We start from the raw sequence: 16,968 nt of genomic DNA on the forward strand, positions 1-16,968 counted from the left end.
GTGGGGGCACAAGGGATGTACATGTCCCCTCTTTTACTTTAAGAATCACCCATTGAACTTAGATATCATTTTAGCTAAATCTAAGAAAATGGTAATCGTCACTCCCTCAATTTTTATATTTGCCCGTTGCGCTTCCTCCATTTCTAATTCCCAGGGCAGCCAATATGATGTGTGACCCATCAAAACAGAATGAAAGTTAAAATGTAAGAATTAACACAAACTGTTCGAGATTTGTGTCACCATTGACTATACTCATAAGTAGAATCGCCTATGTTCATGCAGTTTAAGTTAAACTGAAATTGCTGTTTTGAAATTTTATACAACATTTACTATATGAACCTTTAGTAACCATGCTTAATTCATTGAGAATTACGTATTCAAAATAAAACATTGTTGTTTTTATACACTTGTTTAAACTGTTTAAACCAACTACTGTAAGGTTCATAGTGTAAACAGCATTGTATAAAAATTTATACAGCATCTTGACTGTGTGGAGTTCAGCGTCCTTTTGGCTTCAGAGAAGTGTTAATGTCAAGGCCACTTAATTAATATAAATTTTTATTGCCTTTCACTGCATCATTTTTCCATGGAGCGTGTTCAATGAAATGATTATATTTTAGAGTATAAAATTCCAAACCAAATTTCACTGTCGAGCTCTAATGCTCGTCATTTTGGTGCCATTCTGGTGATTTTAATTCATATTATAGCAAAATTCACTGATTGAAAATTAGACGAATATTTCATTGTTCTCTTATGTTAAACAATAAAACAGCACTAAAAGGAATAAAATTTGAAAATTCTACGAATATTTCATTGTTCTTTTATGTTAAACAATAAAACAGCACTAAAAGGAATAAAATTTGAAAATGTAGAGAGCGCTACAAGTGAGTACGAATTTTATTGTAGTGTTCAAATGCTCTTAATTTGGCACCATGCAACTGCCAAATGTCATCTTGAAGAAAGTTTGTTTTGAAAAGAATTGTGAAAATATACAACAAAACACTATTTGAAATGAGTTCCACTTTGCAATATAAAAATGGCTCTCAAAAACTTTTAAGGATTTTTTCCCCCTCATCTGTCATCAAGTTCATATTCAAGTTATCAAACTCTTTGTGGTCTGTGAGTGTGTGTGTGTGTGTGTGTGTGTGAGAGAGAGAGAGAGAAAGAGATACATTGAGGCAGTGGGGGAGGAAGGGAAGTAGGTGATGTCTTCTTTCATTAAACCTATACATGCTTTAATGGTATGAAAAGTAAACTGTTTTGCCAATCTTGTGAAGTGGTTGTTAAGTTTTTGTAGTTGTGATGTATTCTTGTTTTATGGATTTGTGCTCAATTAGTTGTTTTGATTGTTTGCTTGATTGCTTTAGCCTTTATTCTATGTTTTGTTTGTCTGTCCAGTAAAATATACAGCAAAAAACCCTGACAAAATGAAATCATAAAATGTAACCAGTTCAATTGTTATAAATAGAACATAATACTGTTCTTCCTGTTATTCCTGATTAGATTGTATGGCCTGTGCTTTTATTAATGTTGTGGGTTTTTGCCATCTTGTATCCTTGAGTAACTTTATTTGATTTTGTTACATATCAATTTTATTACATCATTTTCTATGGTTTATGTAAAAAAAAAATTCATGTATCATTCTTTATGTAGCCCCCCCCCCCCCCCCCCCCCCGAGAGAAGAATAAGCCCCTGTCGATCCATTGTAATTATATTTTTTTTAATGTCATGTTTGATTATTGATTGATATTACTTGACTGCTATTTGCAAACTGTGACAACGTAAAAAATTATTTGTATGCAGATAGATCCCACCTTTGGCCTCACCTGAGGAGTTGTGGATGATGCAATTTAACATAAAAGAATCTAAAAAGCCAACATTTCCAGATTTTGTGATCTGAAATTTTTATGCATTCTCCCTTTAATTGGTAACATTAAGAACAATACTGATTGGTCGAATTCATGGCACGTGGATGCCATTTTGCAAAATTTTGCACTATGATCTGTCTCGTGCATTCAAACTGAAGAGATATTTTGGCAATGGCTTTCCATACATAAAATTAATTGAGTATTCCATACTCTTCATGAGATGAGGTCTTGAAAATGTGTGGTGGCTTCAGTTTGCTTTGCTACATAATAGATATCATGGACTCTATATGATTATTTTTGTATATTTCATTATTTGCTTCCATCATTTTGTACTTTTGTAGAGATTTTCAGTTTCATTTCGGTCAGTGCATATTTATAGTGACATCTTATTTTCAAAGCATTCTGCTGCTTTAGATTATGGACCCTGCTTTTGAATTTCTGTTATCCCCCCTCCCCCTGCAAATTTTTAGCAAAGCTAGTGATTTTGGTCTCCATGTTCTCCTTATTTTTCACCTATTCAAATGATGAAAGTTATAGTTTTTTATGTGTGATAATCAATGGTACAAAGGTGTAGTCCATATTTCTTAAAAGCAATTTGGAGCACCTCTTTCAGTCTTGTAATTTCAATGAGTATTGTGAGAGTAATGAAAAACTTAATTTAATGAATGAATGATGATGATGACAATAAGCATATAATATTGTCATTTATGGATAAATGTGTCATGATGTTGTTTACCATAATGTGATCATTAAAAAAAAAAGCTTTATTTGTAGGAAAGTAGTGTATATGAGTCCACTTTCACATGTGCAAAATCATACCGAACTTTACACATCTTTTAATAGATGAATCTCTTAACTTGTTTCATGCTGATTTCACTGTGATATTATAATATTGACAAATATTCACTCCCCACCCCTGCTCTCACCCCACCCCACCCACACTGGGATTGATTAGCCAAGAGTGATATTGCAGAAAATAAAGTGTTTTGTAATACTTCATCCTTCATGGTGCCAAGGCATAGAGGCTGGATGAATTCATGGGACTTCCCCTTTTCAGAATGTCCAGGGTTATAGCTGTTGTTGAAGTGACAGCTCTTTGAAATTTGTAGAGCGCCATCTAGTGGTTATGTCAGGAACAATATTATGTAGAGAGAAGCAGGGTGCTGTTTGTTTTTTTCATGTTTTTTTTTATTCACATGCACATGATGCCCAAATTGAAATTATTCTTGATTCTGCATTCATACTAATCAAGGGGCTGTGGAAATGGGGGGGGGGGGGGAGGGGGGGGGGGGGAGGGGGGGGGGGGTGGCTTCAGTCCCCACATTTTCAGAAACCATGTACAAATATGTGATAATGACATCAAAATGGAATTTTATACTTGTTTAGTCCCCCCCCCCCCTTCTCAGCTCATTCTCTCCTCCCACTTTCAAATTTATTCTATGGACCCTGTTATCTTTTACCTACTTGAGTTGATGTGATATTACCTAATGTAAATTAAGAGATGGGTCACAACTTCCCCAATTTTAAATGCATGGGACTTGATGATGTGCATAAATGCCATGATGTCACAAGTATAGTCTATGATGTCATCACTTCTAAACACAACAGAATACGCGTGTTTCAAGAGATTTTCATGAAGTGATGGATTCTGGCAGTGCATGTAAAACACACAGGAATATTGCTGTCAGCTGTCACTTTATTAGGGCAGAAAATCAATTCATCCATGAGCATCTCTTACGAGATGGATATGGCACCTAATAAATTGCATTTATTATTATTATTATCCTTTCTTTGTAAACACAATTGCCATAGTTTCATATTTAAGCTCTATTGGAGTCTTTTTAGTTTTTGAGAGGCTCTGAAATCTCCCTTCGACTGCATTCTGCAAATCATCATTTCCGATCTCCCCAGGGTCCTACCACCCCCCCCCCCACACACACCCCCCACCACCACTCACCACCACCATGAAATAAATAATTGCTATTGTCTGACAAACTGTATGAATCATGCTATAGTCTGAGGCTCTGCAGATTAAAATCTCCCCATCTTGTGTTTGGTTAGGGAAAAAGGTCAATATTGTACCTGCCTCACATATTAATTATGACCTCTGAGCAAATGTTAGGGGAGAACTCTCTTATTTGTTCGCTTATCGCTTGCTGAGGTGTCAATAGATGTGTACTTAGCAGGAGTGTCTGAGATGTATTGATATTCATAATGACTTGCGTGACAGCTGATAGCGCAAAGAATACACATATATCACCAGTGCTGATTCACATCGGGTTAACTTCTGTTATTGATTAATTCAGAAAAAAAAATTGAAGTAGGAGAAAATAAAATGATAACAATAGTAAACGAAAGCAATATCATAAGTAATGATGCATGTAGCCATAGTGCAAAACACATTAAGGTCCTTAGGCAGACCTGCCAACCAGTACGTTTTAGCCGTATTTTTTGCAACCAAAATACGGCAGTACGTTTTTTCTTTGAAAAATATGTTTTTTTTTTTTTTTCCCTAATTAATAATTTATTGAGAAAAATAATCTCTTTATGTCTCTATTTCATAAAACGTGCACAAATATGGTTATTAGATCAATGTAATTTCAGGTAACTTGTTTTTTTTTTCAATCATTTTGTTCAAACCAGGGTGAAGATATACACATGTTTTAATGTTTTTTTTTTCATCTGCATGAGCAGTGCGCATTTAAGCTTGCATGCAGCTTGAGCGCCGCGATGAGCGAGTGAGCCAAGCATTTTATTATGAAATACACTTTTGGGGGGAAAAATACATTTTTTTAATCACAGAATACAGTTTTTCATTCCCAGAGGTTGGCAGGTCTGCTTAGGCTATGGCAATAGTGCAGTATGATTTATACCCTTGCCTGAGTGGTGCAGCTCATGAGTGCTCTGTATTGCAAGACATTCCCCCCCCCCCATATCCCCATGCACCGTTTCCCCCCAAAAGTATTTACATGCAAATCATGATCAAAAGACGAGGAAATGAATCATCAAAAGAAGGTATGATATTTTATTAAATTAAAGTGGTAGGATGCATGTAATATGTATGACATTATGCTAGAAGTAGAAACCATGTAAGAATTATGAGGAAGATTGATAAGATGAGGAGTCGTCTAATAAATTATTTTTTTGTATAATGAGGAATTGAGGATATGAATGTGAATGGAGTCATTCTCATTATGTATGTATTTGTTTGGTGTGCGACAGCACTAATGCATTTGCACTAGAAATCTGCCTTTCATTTTAATTTTTAAAAAAGAAAGTGAACAAATGATGCAAAGAGTCTACCTTTCCAGAAATGAATGCTGCCCTCATGTGTTGAAATAGTCACAGGTTATGTTGAGGTTGTGCTGAATGATTGAGAATCAAATTGCTAAGAAATAAGAATGAACAAATGTTATATACAGGAATCTGACCAAATGATATTACTTTCTCACCCATTAGTACACTTCCATCATGCTTATTACTATTTCACAAAAACTTTCTAACATAGAATGTTGTTCAGGATTCACATATTTTCAAATACCCTTTTCTCTCAAGATTATTTAGTTCCCAGGCTACTCGATATTAAATGAAATGTTGGACTTTTATTATTTGTGTGTTATTAATGTGAATCACACAAATATTTGTGATGTCATTAGATCTATAAAAAGTGAAAAATTTGATTTCTAATGGTCAAATAGAGAATGCTTGTTTGATTTTCTTTAAATGATTTCTAGTCAGAATGAACTTGACCTCAATTACATGTAGTTGATTGTTCTCTGTAGGTGGTTTCAAACCGCCTCGATCACAAGAATCCCCGTTAAATTACGAGAACTTTTTTTAGGCTGAAAAATACCCATTAATTATTCCTGCATTCACACCGCCCTGAAAAATACCCTTCGGGATAAGTTCCTGAAGTTACGAGCATGCGCAGTATGGTCTGATAAGCAGCAAGGCGCGAAATTCAAAATCACTAGCCCAGCAGCAACCCATGCACGGCGCCGCACCCAACGACATGCTGGGCTAAAAGTTCCCGTAATTTGCTTTCAGACCGCCAAAATACCCACGACCTTGGAAAAATCCCCGCGAAAGTTCTCGTAATTTCGCCAAGTACCTACTATTTATCGGGTATTTTCTTTCGGGGATATTACGCGTAGTTTGCTTTCACACCGCCAAAATACCTGGTATTTTCTGATCGGGGTAAATTTCCCGATCAGAGAATACCTGGAACTGGCGAACTTCGAGGCGGTCTGAAACCACCTTGTCTCTATCTTTCTCTCTCTCTGGGTCTATTTCCCCCTCCTTTTAATTGGCATTGATAAACGTGTTATTCAGCCTGAAATCGTTCATTTAGAATGTAATAGTTTATAACACTTTCAGGAGATGTCTACGCGAAGTAAATTATCTATTCTTCAATCACATTCAAAATGAATCGTGAATTTCCTAATGATCATAGCTGTTTTGTTTTATTCTTTTTGTTTCTAAAATGATATTGCATCAGCCAGTATCACGCATCTAATGTATATCTTTGAATCTATCACACAGGTGTCTCTAGTTAAATGGTGTCATTCATAGTTGTAGGATGAACCTTGAAATAATCAATCAAATCTCAATTTTATTTTGGGTTCATACATGCTTTGTATTATATTTGTGTCTATTTATAAATTGCATGTGTGAAGTATATCCGCCAGTTTTTATATCCTTAGATTTTTTTTGACATATAATTTTTTCTGCCTATAACCAGAAGTTGTTTCTTAATTATCTTATTTTCATTATTTGAATAGGGCCTAGGGTTAATATGCATTGTTGATTCGCATTTTCTATTTTTTTTTTCATATAGGCCTATACACTGTACATGTTGTTGTGTATACTGTGTGAGCACATGTATTTGAAATCAACTGCTTTGTGAGTTTTGATAGTTGCATTGCGATAACAATTTTAGCAACAGTGAATTTACATCAAAGAGCAAAACAAATGGTAAAAATCCATTGAAAAGTTGAAAGAATTAACAATATTATGTTTAATCACCGGCTTATGTGCAAAGTGTATCTATTTATTCAGCCATTAGCTATTTTCTAAGGATGCCATTCAATCAATCTGACAGCGAATTTAAAAAGTGGTCAAAAGAGAGATGAAAAATCACCTCCCTATACTAGCTCAGTAATCTATAATCCTATGACTGCATCTAAGTAGGGGTTGCCCTATGAATCCTAAGCCCTACCATTAGTGGGGAAAATACCACTGTGTTTGCCATTTTTCAGCCATCTCGTTCTGTAGTCCCACACCTGCTCAGCTGTGTACTCAAACTCACAATGGCCCAGGTGTAATGTAGAGAGAGTTGGTGGAACGACGGGATGCAGTTTGTTGGTAAATTCTTGCTCTTAGCCCGTCTCTTCCATCACCTCATTCCATGTGTTGTAATATCCACTGTGTCGCGTCCATCACCTTCCCAACAAGGCTTAGTTGATGTCGGGATAGCATCGCAAGGATTTCTCAGAACTTGGCATATTATCAACACGCAGCCAAACAGGCTGTACGTGCATGCAATTATGGACTCATTCTGAAAGAATCACAGGGAGGGGGATGTTCACACAACCAAATTTAAATGTACATGTATATTAATTGATATTTTAACTGAATAAGTTATTATTATCAACATCCGATTATTCCTCTCATTGGTGAGGGTTGTTCCGTTTGTGAATCTTCTCCTTTGCTCTTTGACCATTCACCACTTCCATCTTCCTTGATGTTATCCTATCCATCTTTCTTTCCTTTGGTCTTCATTCTCCCCCCCCCCCCTCCTTTCTTCCTGTTGAAAGAGTCAAATACTATTTTAATTTTTACTCTTTTAATTCCACTTTGTTTTATTAATTTGTAATAAAACAAATATATCACCTGTAATAGAAAAGCCTGAAATACAACAAGGACTTTTTTTTTTTAGATATCAGTCTATGTAAATTTAGTCTACAAGACTGAAGAAGTCAGACCCTAATCAACAAGTCGATTCACTCCCGGATTTCAGCATCTTAAGACGGGCTTGTTTGAACAAAGACATTCTTTTGGTGTGATGTTATGTGTAAGTAACCATCTGCCTGGCTTAATTCATTGTCCAGATTACTCTAATCAGATCACAAGATTTAGTCCTCTTTGCCCCCCTTTTATTGATTCGCTGTAGTACCTCTTCTTTCATGATTAAAGACCATGTCATATGATTAGGAACCCTGTCCAATGCACTTTAAGAGCTTCTTTGGGTGACTTGGTATTAGCATGGATAGGCCCATGGTATTAGAATGGCAGGAGAAAGGGGGGGGGGGGGGTCAGAAAGCCATTCAATAAATTTCAAAATTAAATGAGAAAAATTGAGAAGTTAGGGGACCTTTTTTTTGGGGGGGATAGGTGGTAAAAAATAATAAAGTCACACACCACTAAAAGAAAGTAAATTTCGAGTAATATTTCTCAAAGATTTAACAAATGAAAAAAACAACTTTTACTTGCATGGAGAAGGTGAATACATATGATATCGTGATAGTGTTCATATTCCAGTCTTTACATTGTGTGCATGACTGTAAGCTTGCGCATACAAAAATTCAAGGATATTATTTCATTTTTCCCCCATGAAATGATCAAATTTTAGCCACCCATTAAGTAACACATGGGATTTGAAAATGTACATTTAATTGCCAATGAGCCATGCCAAAGATATATTCTTGAAATGACAGATCTCGGTAGTGCATCATGAATGGGAAGGCTATTGGCTCTTTATGAAAACAGAAAATACTCTTTCTATATGTTTTTGAAGAGATGCTATCATCATATTTACAAATGAAGCATTATTGAGCCTTGTTGTTAATGGATGGGGCCAGAAAGTGTAAATAAAATTAATGCAATAACATGAGATTTTTTTTCTTCTCAATCTTCACTTTGTGAAGAAAGGGAAATTATTACATGTCAGTAAATTTGCTCTTAGTAAAACGATTTTTGACAATTATAAAGCTAACAAAACAGCTACAAATCATTTAACAATGGGCCTGTATATTAAAAAACATACTTGTGAGTTATAACATTTCTAGTGAATCAACTGTCTCCATTAAAAGGGATTTATTTTGTATAGATTGGAGGAAAATAACAACTTGTTGAAATATTTGTTTTTAAAAAGTTAGGTCCAACACAATTTCCCCCTTCTCTTGTTAAACCCTTTCAACAAATTCGAAAGTCGGGGTTTTCTTTCAACATGCAGACCATAATCCGTCTAGAGTACATGAAAGGAGATTAGTTCCATGTCTTACATTTCATGGATTATCAAAGCTTATGTGACTGTTGGAGCTCAGACACATCTAATGGAACTCTGTCCATTTTATGCCGACGTTCATCAGCTTCTTCTATTCTTCAATCATACACTTCATTTTCTGTCATTTACAGTCAGACTTCCTTTTTTGCTTCATCCTTGATTTATCATTTATCTTTACAAAGAAGCCATTATAGGATGGGTTATTGCCCATTGTTACTTGCAATGATGGATTTTGATGGTGTTACAGGCTCTGAAGAGAATATTTTCCTTATTTTCGAGAAGGAAGGATGGGGGATACATACTGCTTTAAGATTTACATAGGCCTTCTACATTATTCAAGTTTCATTTCCACTGTCGACTCATGAAATGAGATATAAGGATAAAAGATATCAGCCATTTGTTTGGGGTGAGTTGATTAATAGGATTTGATAGGAATGGTTTGTTATATATCATTTGTGTTGGAAGTATGCTTGCAAGGGAGCTTAATGATATGTTCAGTACATGGGTAGCTGCTTTCTTTTGGAGGAATTATAAAAATTATAATGCATACCTACATTTTTTTAAAGTTCATGATGATAAAACTTCAGTTTGTTTACAAAGAATGGATTCAATGATTTTGCCACTTTTTTAAAATGATTATTTTGGGGTATTTGGAATGATTTAATTCAGTAGGCAAAGAGAATCATAGAGGGGCGATAGCTCAGTCGGTAGAGCGGGGGTTTCGGAGACCCGGGTTCGATTCCCAAGTGGTGCGATTGTGCTCTTTGTTAAGGCATTTATCCTCATTACCAGGTCCCTCGGAGAGGACCTTAAGCCATGGTCCCCTGGTTGCTTGCTCACAGGCATTTGTGTTTTCTTAGCAGTCAGGTAAAAAACCTTGTATAACAGTCATGTGTTATATTATAGACTACATGAAACATCATTTTCATTCATGAATCATGACATAAACATGTAAGTCTGTGAAGTCAAAGACTAAACTGCTAGCTGCTGCTGTGTATGAGGATAGTTTTCATATATAGACCCTTGTTGGATTTTATATGTAGTGTATGTCCACAAGGACTCCATAGCTAACTCCATAGCTAAATTTGTTTTATATCCTGTGTATCACCGCTGTGTTCTTTTTAGGACATAACATGTGTATAGTCTTACAAACTTAGGCTTGGCTCAATGTTTTGTGTAATTGTGTTTTATGGTTTGAATTGTGTCTGTGCTTGGAGACTAGTTTGCAGGTTTTTGGTGCTTTGATCTGTTGTTACAGTTTAGTTAGGTGGCAATCAAGAGCAAGCGGCTTATTATCCCAGGGAAATGGACCATCTGCCTGCTACCAGTCTTTCCTGCTCTACCAGTCCCATCTGCTGGAATCTTCCATTGTACATTACGGGGGAGGTACAGTGTGTTGGTATGCATCAAGTTCCCTGAGGGACTCCTTGATGGGTTAAATTGCTTCACATCCAAACAACTGGCACATCTGGCCTGTGCCCCCCCCCCCTTTTGAGAGCCATAATAATAATTTTTTTATGTAAATAACTAAATATGTGTCTTTTTTACCCAAGTGTGCCTCCCCCTTTTGAAAGTGAGGACTTTTTTTCCCATTTTTTTTTTGCTTGTCAAATTTTCCGAGGACGAAATGGCCTTCAATTTTAGGTGAAAACCTTTTTTTTTTGCTTGTCAAATTTTCATCGGGAAAATGTGCCCCCCCCCCCCTTTGGAAAATCCTGGATCCGCCCCTGGACCTTAAGCACTGTGAAATAATGGAATCCAAACATAAACTGAGTGCACTGAAAACACAGACTAGTGCACTTTGACAAGTTTGTAAAAGATTAGTCTGCTCTACAGAATGCTATCGATGCTTATTTTGCTTATTGATCAGCAATTAATTCATTTACATAATTATAGAAACACTTGGGTGCTATTTTTTAGACTTTGTTTGAAATCATTGAATGACTGTGACCACAACTATAGTATGTCTAATTGGATGTGCATTTGGATTGTTGCATGCCCCTTTTATCGCAGCAGAAATAAAATGGTGGAAGTTTCTCAAATTCACTATATTTTGGCAAGTTTAATCTTTTAGGAGTACAGAAATATGTTCATATTAGGCTTTATTTGACTTTTAAGATGTAAAAGACATACTTTGCACAATCTTTTATTTTGCTGGCATGATGTAGCTTACACATCTATGAGACTATCAGAAACAAACGTTTCATTATAATGTAAATGTCATTATGCAAATGCAATTATGCAATTATTCACATTGTATTACATTTTCAAAAAGACCAAGATGCCCATCTACATAAATCTGTATGAAAGAATGCTGTCTCGTAAAAAAAGGGATAAAAAAAAATCTTTAAAATATAATAAGAAAGAACTTGTTACTATAACAACAGGAATTTCCAGTTAGAAACTTGTCATGCTTTTGTGTTAGTGGTATTTTTTGTATTGAATGGCTGCCTTTTTAATCCATTCAACAGATCTTCAATGGATGTTGATCTATTTTCCATACTCATGTTTTCCTTTGTATTGATTATAATGAATGTGGTTTGATTAAGGCCTACTGTATTGTATGTTTTTCGGCCTATGTACATTGTACAACAATATATTTGGATTTGGTTTTGCATCTGTTAATGGTAATATTGAGATATAAGAAAGGTGGAAAGTCTTTGACGAGTTAACCTTCCTTTGCTTCATGCATCTTGAACCTTGGTTTTCAGAATGTCACACGAGTGTAATTGTTCAAATGTTCCTTCACAGTTACGATTGTCACCCTGGCATATTATTACAGCAAACATCAACAGGTAATAATGGTGAAGGAAGGAAAACATGATGGGAAAAAGTCAATGTTTACATTCGTCTCTTCACCCTCCGCTGCCACACTGTGTAGACACCCCTGCAGCTCAAATGAAAGAGTCCATTCATCCAACTGTAAATGTGTGTGTAGGTGAGATGTGTGTTGGACTGCGGCACTTGAATAGCCAGCATTCATGGGGGGTACACTTTACTACAAGTTTGATGTGTGTATATTTATGTGTAAAGCTGAGAGCTCTGTGTTCAGAGGCATACAGAGGATAGAGGATCGCTCAGCTTTGTGTCACCATTTTACACAGGATTTTTTTTCTTCTCTCGCCCCTCCGTATGATATTACCATCCTGGTTGGTCCATTTTGAGGGCTCGCGAGCGAGTGATCGCTCACACCGTGTGTTGAATGCGATTGATTGTGCATGCATGCAGACTGCCCGGACACACAATACTAACGCGGTATTAGATCATAACCCATAGGGGCTGCGATCGTAGGAGCGCAGCCGTACGCCCGGTCATGGCTGTGAATAATGGGAATTTTTATCCTACTAGTGCTTTGGATATACCATTTCCCTTCTATCCTCCAGCTTTACATTTAACGGGTAAGTCCAGTCTTTTTTTTTCCATCGGCCGACGGTTTTGGCATCAAATTGTCTTCTCCACAGTTGATTGTCTCACTATCATCCTCACAAATAGACACTAATTATATCCTATTCTATTGTGCCATAATCGTCTGCATGCTAGCTCAGTGAGTACCTTGAATGTTTGTACACATTAGAATCTCTATTATGTGTGTGTTGTGTGTGTGTGTCATAATTATAGCCTGTGGGCTGTGGAGAGAGGCAGTTAAGATGTATGTATGGCCGATATAGGCGCTTATGGATAGGCGTGTGACCCTTGACCGGCCACTTGGGGGAAGAGAGAGAAAGAGGGGCTAAGCTTGTTTTGTGTGAAGGCGGCGTATGTTTTGAGAAGGATGGTCTCTTTGTCTCTTCTGACCAAATGATGTGCTGCTATGTATTACGCACATCATCCTCATCTCATCATGTTCATCCCCTGTACCCCCCCTTTCCCTTTCTCCTTCGCCATCTTCCAATCTCTCTATCAATCTTGGCTGTTGTACCTGTCATATCTCTACAGTATATATCATCTACTCCATTTGTATTACTACTTCTCTCTTTCTTCATTTTATTCCCTTCTCTTTTTCTCTTTTCATCTTATTCCCTTTTTTTTTCAATTCTTTTTTTTTTTTTAGGATGATGACAATGCATCATTGAATAGCAAACAAATAGACTGCTTGATGTACATAAAAACACATAGGACCTAGACCTGCTACGCTACATGAAACATTTCAGAAAGGACCAAATTCTATTCCAAAATTTATATAGGGCCTACCCCTCCTATTTGTAGGAATTGGTCATCTAAAATGACAATCCTAGTAACCCCTCTTTTATATTCTGTTGATATATGCCTGCCGACTGATGAACTCCCCTTTTTGGAATCATTTTCATCTTAAAGAACTTAGATAGGCCTATTCATTTGAATAAATGCAACTCATTGTATTTAGAATTGATAAGTAACTCTCGTTTAATTTATGGCTCTGCAATTGAAAGATATATTCAAGGCACTGGTTTCGTAGTTATACACACATTGCATTACAGTATCAAGAATACAGTGCAATCATCGTACTATTAAATATGAAACCAGGAAATAAAATACCTATTACAGTGATAAGGATACCATGCCAAGAATTAATTACCCGGTCGGAATATAGAATAACCCCGCACACTTGAAAATCCTTAGATCATTTCCTGACTGCTAAGCAAGGAGCGTTTTGTGTCTGCTATTAAATAGATCATAGTATTGGTCAGCTGCTTGACCTGTGCAGGGAGGACATTGCAATAATTGAGCTGTTGTCTCTGAAGATCTTTACTAGATGATGTCCAGAGCGTTTTGCCATTGGGATTTCATGTCAATCGCAGGATGTTATTAATTAGTAGGTTAAGATTGTTCTCTATCTGATTCAAATTGGCAATGATAGGCTAGATAAGGAGTTGACTATTGAAGAAAATTGCTGAAAATCTGTACCAGAATACTTAGTAACCAGCCATTTATGATTTAACCTTTTTTTTTTTTCTTTCTTTTTTCTATCGGTTAGCCAAAAAATGAAAGAAAGAGCACAAAACCATTGTAATTTTTCGATACCCTATATCTAAGCTCTAGTCATATACTACATGTATTATTGTACATTTTCTTAATGTTGATAATCAATCAGTGCACAAATATTTGTACATGATAATTTAATGTAATTCTTGTAAGAGCCAGTGGCCCGTATTCTGAAGTCAGGTTTAACTTAAACTCAGGTTTAAAGTTGTAGTTTAAGTATGGGAAGCCAAAAGTATCAAAATTTTTATTAAGTTGTATGTTTCTTGTGTTTACTGTGCTCTTTCCTGATTCATCAATGGTGAAGACAATCATCTATTTATACTTCCTAGACAATCATGAATGATTTGAGAGCCAAGTGAGCTGAAGTATGATATCTCTACTGTTATGTAACAATTGGTTATCCATACTTAAACCACAACTTTAAACCTGAGTTTAAGTTAAACCTGCTATCAGAATACGGGCCACCATGTTTTATTTTTGTTTGTTTATCCTGAAAGTAAAATTAAGGTCTGAGCTTGGACTTCGAGCTGTGTAAAAAGCACAACCATCCTGTTCTCCAACTTCAAGCAAAAAAAAAAAAAAATCTGATGAAAATGACAGGAAACGGAGGTCAATTGCACTTTTCTCACCAGTAGTCAGTAATGTGTTTGTTGGGTTTATGATTTAATATACATACCCCCCCCCCTCTCTCTCTCTCTCTTTCTTTCTCTCTTTCTGACTTTCTCTATCTTCCTCCATGGGTGTTAGCATTGTGTATACAGTCTAATCGTAGTGAATGCCATGTGTATGAAAGAACAAGGTTATGTATTATGTTTGTAATGCGCCTGGTTTTCCACAAATAATTGAGGTCATGGGGGATGGGCCCAAAAAGGAAGGATACATGATGGAAAGAAGCATATTTTTTCCCACTGTGTTTCCTTTGTTATTCCCTGAAGCATTTGGTTGTTTGTTGTTGGCATTGTTTACTTTGGAGGATTAGATGATAGAGTAATGGTTGAATTGAGCCAAATTTATATGTATACTGTAGGCTATATATGACTTCATGGGGGTATCCAGTTAAGCCAAGAACTGAAGTATCTACCAGTATATTATGATCAATGGAGTCTGTTGCAATAAAACAAGTTTATCGCCATTGTTAAATTTTTTTTTAATGAAATTTGATAAATGCTATCAATCCATCATATATTTTTAATGATCACTGATGTCAATGTTTTGTGCAGTGCTTATTGTTGATCAGACAAGGTGCTCTTTGCTCTCCACAACTATTCCCCCAGTGTCCAGCTTTCAGTATAACACCCTGCCATTTCAAGGAATTTGCTCTTTCCAGGTACTGTATCCATGATTTGGTTGAGCATGAACAATTGCTGGTTATCTTCTGACTTGAAGATTGGGCATTCTACTCCAAATACGTACACCAGTGACCTTGTGAATTATTGTACCAATTACAGAACCAAGTCCTTCCCCATATGATTGCCAACCTACTCCTAACTTCATGCCCATTTATCAAAACCTAAGTAAAACAAATTTTTAATCCCTATTTAATTCAGCTTGGCTCATATATAGTATATCATATATATATCCTTAAATGTCAGGATTTTATATCAATAAATTTTTGAATTTGAATTTGAATTTGAATTTATATAGTGGCGTGATTTGAGTGCCATATCAACCCCTTCACCCCCCACCAAATTTTAATGCCTTTATGCAATTCATTAATACTCCCCATGAAAACAAAACACGCACACACACAAAAACAATTGAAGAAGGAGGCAGTTGGCTTCACCAAGTCAATCCTGCTCATAACTGTTACACTCAAAAGGGCTTCCGACAGTAGACTAATCAGCCCAGCTCATCAATTATTACATGGCGTTGAGTACACCAATAGACACACGGACTTCAATATAGTTTTTGTTGCACCTCTTGAAAAAAAGCAAAACCGCCTATTATGGTGTCACAGACATCAGATCGATAGTCTTTGTTTGAACGCCTTGTCTGGATTAAGCGGTATCTGCTTTTGCTTGCTGTGTGTATTGTATTCTCTTTGAATAAACCTGTCCATAGTCACTCCATGGTCACACTAACCAGAAGGGATGGGGGAGGTAGCTCTAGTATAGGGTCTGCAAACATAGGAAGACATTGAAAGAAACTGCTTTGAAGCAAGTGGAAATGTTTAATTAGTTGAAATATGATAGCAGGTATCTTGTATAAGATTTTTTTATTTCCTCTATTTTTATGTAGACTTTTCTTTTAAGAATACTGTGTCTATTAGATTATGCCCCTACTTATCATTCTTGCATGGATGTACAGGTATTCAAACATTACTTGGACAATGGACATTGTATTTTCAATGAGAGTGCATTTTAAGAGCAATATTTACACACAGTAAAAAAAATAGCACGTCGTAGAAGCCTGTCACTCTAACTACAAGTTTTTTAAACAGTTGTTTAAAAAGTTTATACGTGGAGCAAATGTAGGCGGAGCAATTGTCGCAATATAGTTGTTAGAGTGACTGGCTTAAACAACGTGCTTAAAATTTTAAACAGCGTTTTTACAGTGCAGTTTTAAATTAAAATATGTTTCTCTTCTGAAATGAGGTGAGGAAAATGTGAAAGATGAGATAGTATCTTTCACCTTGCCAGGAACTGATCTCCACTATTAACCTGAACACTGTTTTCACCAGGACTGTGTATAAAGTCAAGTTTTTGTCATCTATTTATTCACTCACTCACTGACTGTTCTGTGATCCTGCAGGAAACATTCCTGTGACATGTTTTTAGTTTGCCCTCTTCCTGCAGTTTTCAGACCCCCCAAAATACAAGAGAGACATCCCAGGGGGGATACAATATTGGTGTT

The sequence above is a fragment of the Lytechinus pictus genome, chromosome 2 (genome assembly GCF_037042905.1).
Source record: "Lytechinus pictus isolate F3 Inbred chromosome 2, Lp3.0, whole genome shotgun sequence".
Lineage (NCBI taxonomy): Eukaryota > Metazoa > Echinodermata > Echinoidea > Temnopleuroida > Toxopneustidae > Lytechinus > Lytechinus pictus.